Source organism: Zootoca vivipara, chromosome 1, assembly GCF_963506605.1.
Source record: "Zootoca vivipara chromosome 1, rZooViv1.1, whole genome shotgun sequence".
NCBI lineage: Eukaryota > Metazoa > Chordata > Lepidosauria > Squamata > Lacertidae > Zootoca > Zootoca vivipara.
This window is the reverse complement of record NC_083276.1, coordinates 70,017,148-70,025,719: the sequence shown is the minus strand read 5'-3', so window position 1 is coordinate 70,025,719 and position 8,572 is coordinate 70,017,148. Positions and strand designations below refer to the sequence as shown.

General features: G+C 47.5%; 1 pseudogene; it reads right to left on the bottom strand.

Moving 5' to 3' along the window:
• Positions 1 to 471: 471 nt before the first annotated feature.
• LOC132591915 (uncharacterized protein K02A2.6-like) lies at positions 472 to 6,659 on the bottom strand (annotated as a pseudogene).
• Positions 6,660 to 8,572: the final 1,913 nt, after the last annotated feature.

The following is an 8,572-nucleotide window of genomic DNA, read 5'->3' as shown; positions in this document are numbered from 1 at the left end:
GGGGTGATATGTAAGCAGCCACCCTTTTATTAGGACCCCCAATACACACACACACACACACACACACACACACACACACACACTATAAAGTCCGTTGCTGGTACTATAAAACTATATGGGCATTTCTGTGTTCTGAAAAGTTGTAACATCAAGAGGCTGGGGCTGACCTTGGCATGTTCCTTGTGCTATATATTAGAGCTTTTGCATAGCATTTCTAAGGTGGAAGCATCTCAGCTTCAAAAAAATGTTCTGTAAAGATATACAGTATGCATGATGAGACAGAGGCCCACTTTGTAGCTACAGCTCCAGGAAATTAAGCCATTTGAAACATAATTCAATTTCATTGGAAAGAAATATACCATCAGACTTTTGCAGGATTTGTTATCACAGATAAAAAAAAGTTTAAAAAATGTTGGGCTGTAATGAAACCTGTTATATCACAGGTTGAAGTCTCTAAATATGAATTTGCTGTTATTTATTTAAGAGGCAAAGCCTTTGCATATGCATCAAAGTCCTGAGCTCTGTAAAACTGTGCCGGTTGAGATGGAACTCTTGAAGTTGGGCTGTTTATAAATAAACAATTTCAACACAGTGTTCACAGCCAGGAAGCAGTGACTAAAACTGGTCAGAGACCTCTGGCAGCTATTATGGTTAAGCATTTACTCAAATATTTAACAGTTGCTCCCAGTTGCCAAAGGCAAGGAAAGGGGGGTGGGAATGAGAAAGATTCTCCCCCTTGCCATCTCTTAATACTAGGATCAAATGAAATAGATTAGCAGAAGTTTCGGGACAAAATGAAGTTCACCTTCAGGGAGCTCATAATTAACATACAGAGTTAGTAATGTAAGATACAATGAAGTCATTACAGTGGAACCTCGGTTTATGAACACCTCGGTTTATGAATTTTCGGTTTATGAACGCCGCGGACCCATCTGGAACGGATTAATTCACTTTCCATTACTTTTAATGGGAAATTTCGCTTCAGTTTGTGAACGCTTCAGTTTATGAACAGACTTCCGGAACCAATTACACCCATGTTTCAGTTTATGAACGCTTCAGTTTAAGTACTCCGCGGACCCGTCTGGAACGGATTAATCCACTTTCCATTACTTTCAATGGGAAAATTCGCTTCAGTTTATGAACAGTTACTCCGCGGACCGTCTGGAACAGATTAATCCACTTTCCATTACTTTCAATGGGAAAGTTTGCTTCAGTTTATGAACGCTTCAGTTTATGAACAGACTTCCGGAACCAATTGTGTTCATAAACCGAGGTACCACTGTAGTCACTTTCCATGCCACAGAAATAGCTCCCACAAAGTAGTCAGAGTTGGTCACTTCCTGTTCAACAGTTGACATCATGCTTTGTCCAGATTCAGAAGATCAAGGATACTCAAAGCTCCAAGAGATGGTTTGAAGCAAGGCCATCAAGATAAATGACTGTAACAGTGCAATCCCATATATGTCTACTCAAAAGTAAATGTAATTGTTTTCATTGGAGCTTATCCTGAGTTAGCCCATTAGTCCATCTAGTTTAGTCTTGTCTACACTGACTGGCAGCTGTCCTCCAGGGTATCAGATAGCGGTCTTTCCCAGTCATACCTGGAGACGCCAAGGGCTAAACCTGGGACCTTCTTTGCGTAAAGTGTGTGCTCAGTCACTGAGCTACAGAGTTTCACTATTTGTTCATATATTACTTATTTCAAAATTAAATCATATACACATTCATAGTTGGGTCTTCTTCTGTAGAAAATGTTGTGACGTGGGGTTTGTGATTTCAGCTCTCTTGACAAAACATGCTGGAGACAGTTCTCTAGTAACAGCTCTTTATTAAAGTGAACAAGACTGACTGTGAGGGCAGGAAGGCTACATTTATAGGGACAGGGGACTGGCTAGGAAGGGATACATTTTGGAGGGAACAATATCAGGCAATCACAGTGCTGCCTTTTGGAGGGAACCAATAAGATAGAGGATCCAAATACAGCAGCTTAAATGAACCAATAGTAGCTGTACCCTCTGGAACCAAAAGGCAGTTACTTTATCCTAATGCAAATACAGACAATAATAATACAGATATAAAATCCTTTGACTCAATACACAACACCCCTCCCCCCCTAGTGAGCACAGCAGACGTAATCCCTCAGGTACTGTGGGGTCCTACAACTTCTACCTGATCTCCTGACAACAGGTGTTGCAGGTTCTGGATTGGGTGTTACCTGTGGTGGAGGGGCTGCTATAGGGGTTTCGTCAGGAACAGATGGAGTCCCAGACATCTCAGGGTCCCCTACCTGTACCTCGTCATCCTGAGGACTAGCAGACCCTGGTTCATTTGCTGAAGCCCCTGGCACCTCTGGGCCATCTTCACTCTGGTCTTGCAGCTGTGCGTCATTAGCCAGGGATGAATTATCTGACTCCTCCCTGCTGAGCGCCCGGCGCCTCAGCTGATCTATATGTCTCTTCCAAACTTGCCCATTTTCCAAGGTCACATAATAGGACACAGGTCCACTAGCCCGGGTGATCACACCGGCCACCCACCGCGGACCTCGTGAATAGTTCCTCACCCAGACCAGATCTTCAGGGGCGAGATACCTTGTTGTGTCAGTCTCATCCTGGGGGGTTGCTCTTGAATTATGGTTTGGCATTTTATCTGGGTGGACATAATCCAGCACCGTTACCAGTCTTCTACCTAAGAGCAGCTCGGCTGGCGACTTGCCCGTCGCAGTACACGGCGTCGCATGCTGCAAAAATAACATTCGTGCAATGCGAGCCGACCAGTTACCCTCCATTAAGCGCGCAATGGATTCTTTGGCTGTTCGTACCATGCGCTCAGCCTGCCCATTGGAGGATGGGTGAAAGGGCGCGGATGTGACCCCTCTTATGAAGTTATCAGCCAAGAATGCCCTGAATTCTTGGGATACAAAAGCTGCCCCATTATCTGATACAATGGTCTCAGGTAACCCGTGGGTTGCAAACAGCTGCCTCAACACCTTGATTACGGCAGCTGATGCCATGCTAGGGACCATCGCCACTTCTAACCATTTGGAATATGCATCAACGATAACCAAGAAGACCTTCCCTTGGAATGGCCCAGCAAAATCTATGTGCAGCCGGCTCCAGGGAGTCCTGGACTGCTCCCACCAGTGGACTGGTGCTCTGGCCACTTCTGGCCGCACCTCTTGGCATGCCTTGCATGTTCGTACCCATTGTTCTATGTTCTGGTCCATTCCAGGCCACCACACATAACATCGGGCTAGCGACTTCATCCTGACCATTCCTGGGTGTCCCATGTGAAGCGTCTCAAGAACCCTGTTTCTCAGTGGTGCTGGGATGATCACCCTATCTCCCCATAGGAGACAACCCTTATGCATGGACAATTCGTGCTGCCTTGTCGCATAAGGCCTGAATTTTTCTTCATGCGGACCACCTGGCCACCCCCTCCCCACCCAAGTGAGCACACGGGAGAGAACAGCATCTTTCCTCGTTTTCTCAGCTATATCAGTAGCTGTTACAGGAGCCCCCGGAAGTGTTTCTAGCATCATAATGTGCTCCGCCGGAGCAGGATCCTCATTGCTCCCGCCAGGAAGGGGCAATCGACTCAGCGCATCAGCGTGGCACAACTGTTTCCCCGGCACATGGGTCAAGGTGTACTGGAACCCATTCAGGAATATTGACCAACGCAACATTCTGGGGGAGAGAATTTGTGGCGTTTGTTTGTTTGGGTTGAACAACCCTAACAGTGGTTTGTGGTCCGTTTCAATGGAGAAATGGCGACCGTACAAATAATCATAGAACTTTTTGATTCCTGACACAATTGCTAGTGCCTCTTTATCAATTTGAGCATAGTTGCGCTCCGTGGGTGACAACGTACGGGAATAGAAAGAGATGGGCTTTTCCGACCCATCCGGTTCCCTATGACTCAGCACAGCCCCCAGGCCGTATTGAGAGGCATCACATGCCAGGACCAGAGGCTTCGACTCATCATAATGAGCAAGGACGCTCCTGCTACTCAGCATTTCTCGCAAGGAGTCAAAAGCCTTCTGCTGCTCCCGCCCCCATCGCCACACAGTCTTTTTCTGCAAAAGTCTATGTAATGGTTCAGCTACCGAAGCTTTCTGGGGTAAGAATGAATGATAAAAGTTAATAAGTCCCAGGAATGACTGCAACTCCGTCTTGTTCTGTGGTCATGGTGCCTCGATGATGGCCTTAATCTTAGCATCTGTGGGGTGGATGCCTGATGCATCAATTTTAAACCCCAAGAAATCCACAGTTGGCACCCCAAAACTGCATTTTTCTTTTTTCAGTTGCAACCCCACCTCCTTGAACTTGAGCAACACTGCACGGACACGCGCAACCAGTTCCTGTGGGTCTTTTCCAGCAATCAAAACGTCATCAAAAAATGGCAAGACCCCCGGCAGACCCCTTAACAGGCGTTCCATGAGCCCTTGAAAAATCCCTGGGGCCACACAAACTCCGAACTGTAATCTGTTAACTCTGAACGCCCCTTTATGTGTGACAATAGTCTGTGCTTCCGCTGATTGTGGGGTTACTGGCAGCTGTTGGTAAGCTTGTGCCAGGTCAATTTTGGCGAACACCTTGCCCCCAGCCAGTTTAGCCAACAGATGTGATACGACTGGAATGGGGTATGAGTTTCCCCTGAGTGCCTTATTGATAGTACATTTGTAATCTGCACATATCCTGACTTCCCCATTTGCTTTAAGGGGCGTGACGATTGGAGTCTCCCACTTAGCAGAGTCCACGGGTGAGAGAACTCCCTGCTTGACCAATTTATCCAGCTCTGCCTCGATCTTGGGTTGCAGTGCAAATGGCACTCGCCTTGGTTTGAGTCGGATTGGGGCCACCCCGGGGTCCAACTCAAAGTCAACTGGGGGCCCTTTATAACAACCCAGTTTTCCATTAAAGAGACCAGCAAATTCCTTGCATAATGCCTCGCTCATCTCAGGGCAGGTTTGGATTGAATTAAGCCCTGAGATACTCAGTCCCAGGGCGGGGAACCAGTCAGTGCCCAGGAGACTGGGGCGACTGCCCTTCGCAATCACCAGTTTGAGTACAGCCTGTTTGTCCCGGAACTGTACTCTCACGGCACACATTCCCATAACATGGATGTGGCCTGCTGAGTACGACTGCAAGGTTGCCGGGAAGGGCTCCAGAGGGGGCAACTTACCCCTGGGGAAGAATGTCTTCGCAGTCTGGTCCGACACGATGGTGAATGCAGATCCGGAGTCCACCTCCATGTCGCACTGCTGACCCTCAATCTTCACCTTGACGTGTGCCTTGCCTTGCGCTGGAAACTGCACGGCCCTCCCGTTGATCTCCGTTACGTAGTGGCAGTCCTTTAGAAAACGAGGTGCTGTGGGCGGTCTGCGATGCTCCAGTCTAGGTGCTCCTGTCGCTCCCGACGCCGCCGATCTACAGACCCTGGCGATGTGACCCGTCTTTCCGCACGTCCGGCACATAGCATCCCTGAAACGACAACTCTTCCGCTCATGGTTTCCGCCACAACCTGGGCAACTGCCTCGGCGATCTTTGTGCACTGTGCAGGCCTGACGCACCAACTCAACCCCACGGACTGGGCTCTGGCTCGGAGTAGCCTCTAGCTCGTCCATGGCATGCGCAACTTCTATCTGTGGCTTAGTGGCCTTGCGACTGGCATCAAGCTCCTCTCTTTCATAATTCTCCGTGGCGGTGGCCTCCTTCAAGGCTGAAGCAAGGGTAACCTCTTCTTTAGCCACGATGCGTCTTCTGGCTTTCTTGCTGCTCAGACCACCAATAAAACGATCCAGGAGAGTCTCTTCCAGATTTTGGAAGCCGCAGTGCTGAGCGAGCTTCCGGAGTTCAGCCAGAAATGCGGATACAGACTCCCCAGCATGCTGCTGCCTCTTATGGAACTCCATCCGCCGGGCCATCTTGGTCTCAGTAGGCGCCAAGTGGCTTGTTAGGCAGGCAAGAATATCTTTGAGAGATGTCTCACTCAGCTTCGCTGGAGCAAGTAATGCCTTGGCCAGCTTGAAGGTCTCGGGCCCACAGTAGCTCAGGAATGTGGCCCTTCTTTTGCTGGCATCGGTGATCCCTTGAGCCACTGCAAAGAACTCGAAGCGTTCGACGTAGTCTTCCCAGGTGTGGGGCTCTGATGGCTGGAAGGGCTCCAATACCCTTGGACTCTCCATTGTCCTAGCGGGCAGGGTCGTCTTCTCAGCTGGCCAGTGAGTCTTGTTCTCAGCTGCAATCCGGACTCTGAGGCAGGGTTGTGTTTAACCGCTCCTCAGCATCCCGGATCCCACCTTCGTCGCCAGTTGTTGTGACGTGGGGTTTGTGATTTCAGCTCTCTTGACAAAACATGCTGGAGACAGTTCTCTAGTAACAGCTCTTTATTAAAGTGAACAAGACTGACTGTGAGGGCAGGAAGGCTACATTTATAGGGACAGGGGACTGGCTAGGAAGGGATACATTTTGGAGGGAACAATATCAGGCAATCACAGTGCTGCCTTTTGGAGGGAACCAATAAGATAGAGGATCCAAATACAGCAGCTTAAATGAACCAATAGTAGCTGTACCCTCTGGAACCAAAAGGCAGTTACTTTATCCTAATGCAAATACAGACAATAATAATACAGATATAAAATCCTTTGACTCAATACACAACAGAAAACGTAACAGATGTTTTCTAAAAGGGAGTAAAACCCCTGGTAGTTCAATCTGTCGACAACTATTAGCAATGATGGTTAAATGGAAACTCCATGTTCAGAAGTAGCATGAGCCTAAGCACTAAAGTTGTTGTCCTCGTACTTGCCCATGAGGCAATGGGTGGAATTCAATGTCACCTGACCCCTCCCTCCAGAGTTACTTTTGGGGAACACATGGAGGAGAGACTGGAAAGCCCCATAGCACAGGCAGAAGCACAAGCAGAAGGACTTCCGCTGATGGGGGTTTGTTAGGTGAGTACTGCCCCTTGTGAGAAAGGGTGGGAATGTCAGGAACACAATGGCAAGGTCTATGTACAGCTTGCCCTTTGAGCAAACTAGTCAGTTTAAGTTGTCACTCAGGTCTGGTCATGGCCAACATACCCTCCAAACACTTTGAAGTCAAAATCTTGGACTCCAGCTTCCTGGATGCCATCTTCCCATTTTTTTATCATGAGAGCACAGCAGCCATTTTGGTTGCCATGATATCATGTGATTTTGTGGTGTGGTTTCTGCCCCCTCCTCAAAAAGTGCTTTTTCAGGAATAGCACCCAAAAACCTGAATTTTGGGGCGCTGCACGAGATTGCATCGAAAAAGCAAGGTCTCAGCAATCAAAGTGGTCACTGTGCTCCCATGAAAAAAGCGGTATGTCCCAGCTTTTGGGGGGCACTGGTGGATGTGATAGGCTAAGGCAGGCATCCCCAAACTGCGGCCCTCCAGATGTTTTGGCCTACAACTCCCATGATCCCTAGCTAACAAGACCAGTGGTTGGGGAAGATGGGAATTGTAGTCCAAAACATCTGGAGGGCCGAAGTTTGGGGATGCCTGGGCTAAGGACAGGAAATGATAACACACCAAGGCAAGGGCAAAGCCTGCTGCTGTCAACTGACTACCTTGAGTGTAGAGTAGCCAGCAGAAGCAGGGATCTAGCCTTAGGGTGAAGATGGAAAAAGAAATTCCACCCAAATGGTGACCACAGGAAAGGAACTCAGTAGATTGTGATGATAACTTGGCATATAGGATAGAGAGGGGGGGAGAGAGAGACTTCATTAGCTTAGCCTGAAACAGGAAGAATTAAAGTCTCTCCCAAGCTGTGATAAAGGAAGTACAGACTGCAAAGGGAATACGAAAATGCCTTGTGAAATTAAACAGTGCTTCTCTCCCCCACCATCACCAACGCCCATATCCTTGACAAGAGAGGAAGTCAATGAAAATGATAGACTGATGTTCAAGGAACATAACTTGATTATTCTAGCAGCCGTGAAAAAAGAAAATGTTGCAAATAATTTATCAGGATACTGGAGAATAAAAAAAAGTGTAAAAGAAAAGCCCATGACAATATATGCTGTATATTTTGGCATGATAAGTCACTTTGGATAGCAGATAATTTATCCAGCTGTGCGATACATCTCATTAAGGAAGCAACCAGGAAAAGTAACTTCTGATTTGCAGCGTGAAGCTCCATCTATCAAAGAACACCCCCCTCCCTGGTTTCCTGTAACCTAGGAGGCTTCTTTGGAGACACCTTGTAAAACGGTGTATTACTCTGCACTACAAAACACATTGTTAACTGAACAACAGGATCATTCAGAGTGCACTTTAATCAATGCAACAAAGAGGGACACTTTTTTATTTTTTGCAAGGTGGGGGAGAGCACTGCATGATCAGGTGTGTGCATTTAATGTGTTTTGTCAGATAAGATCAAGATGTTGACACGATCCTGCCTTTTCAATGCCTCATTAATATGATGGATTGGAAAGTGTTGCACAATAGCAAAACATAGCTGCCAAGTTTTCCCTTTTCTCGCGAGGAAGCCTATTCAGCATAAGGGAAAATCCCTTATAAAAAGGGATAACTTGGCAGCTATGTAGCAA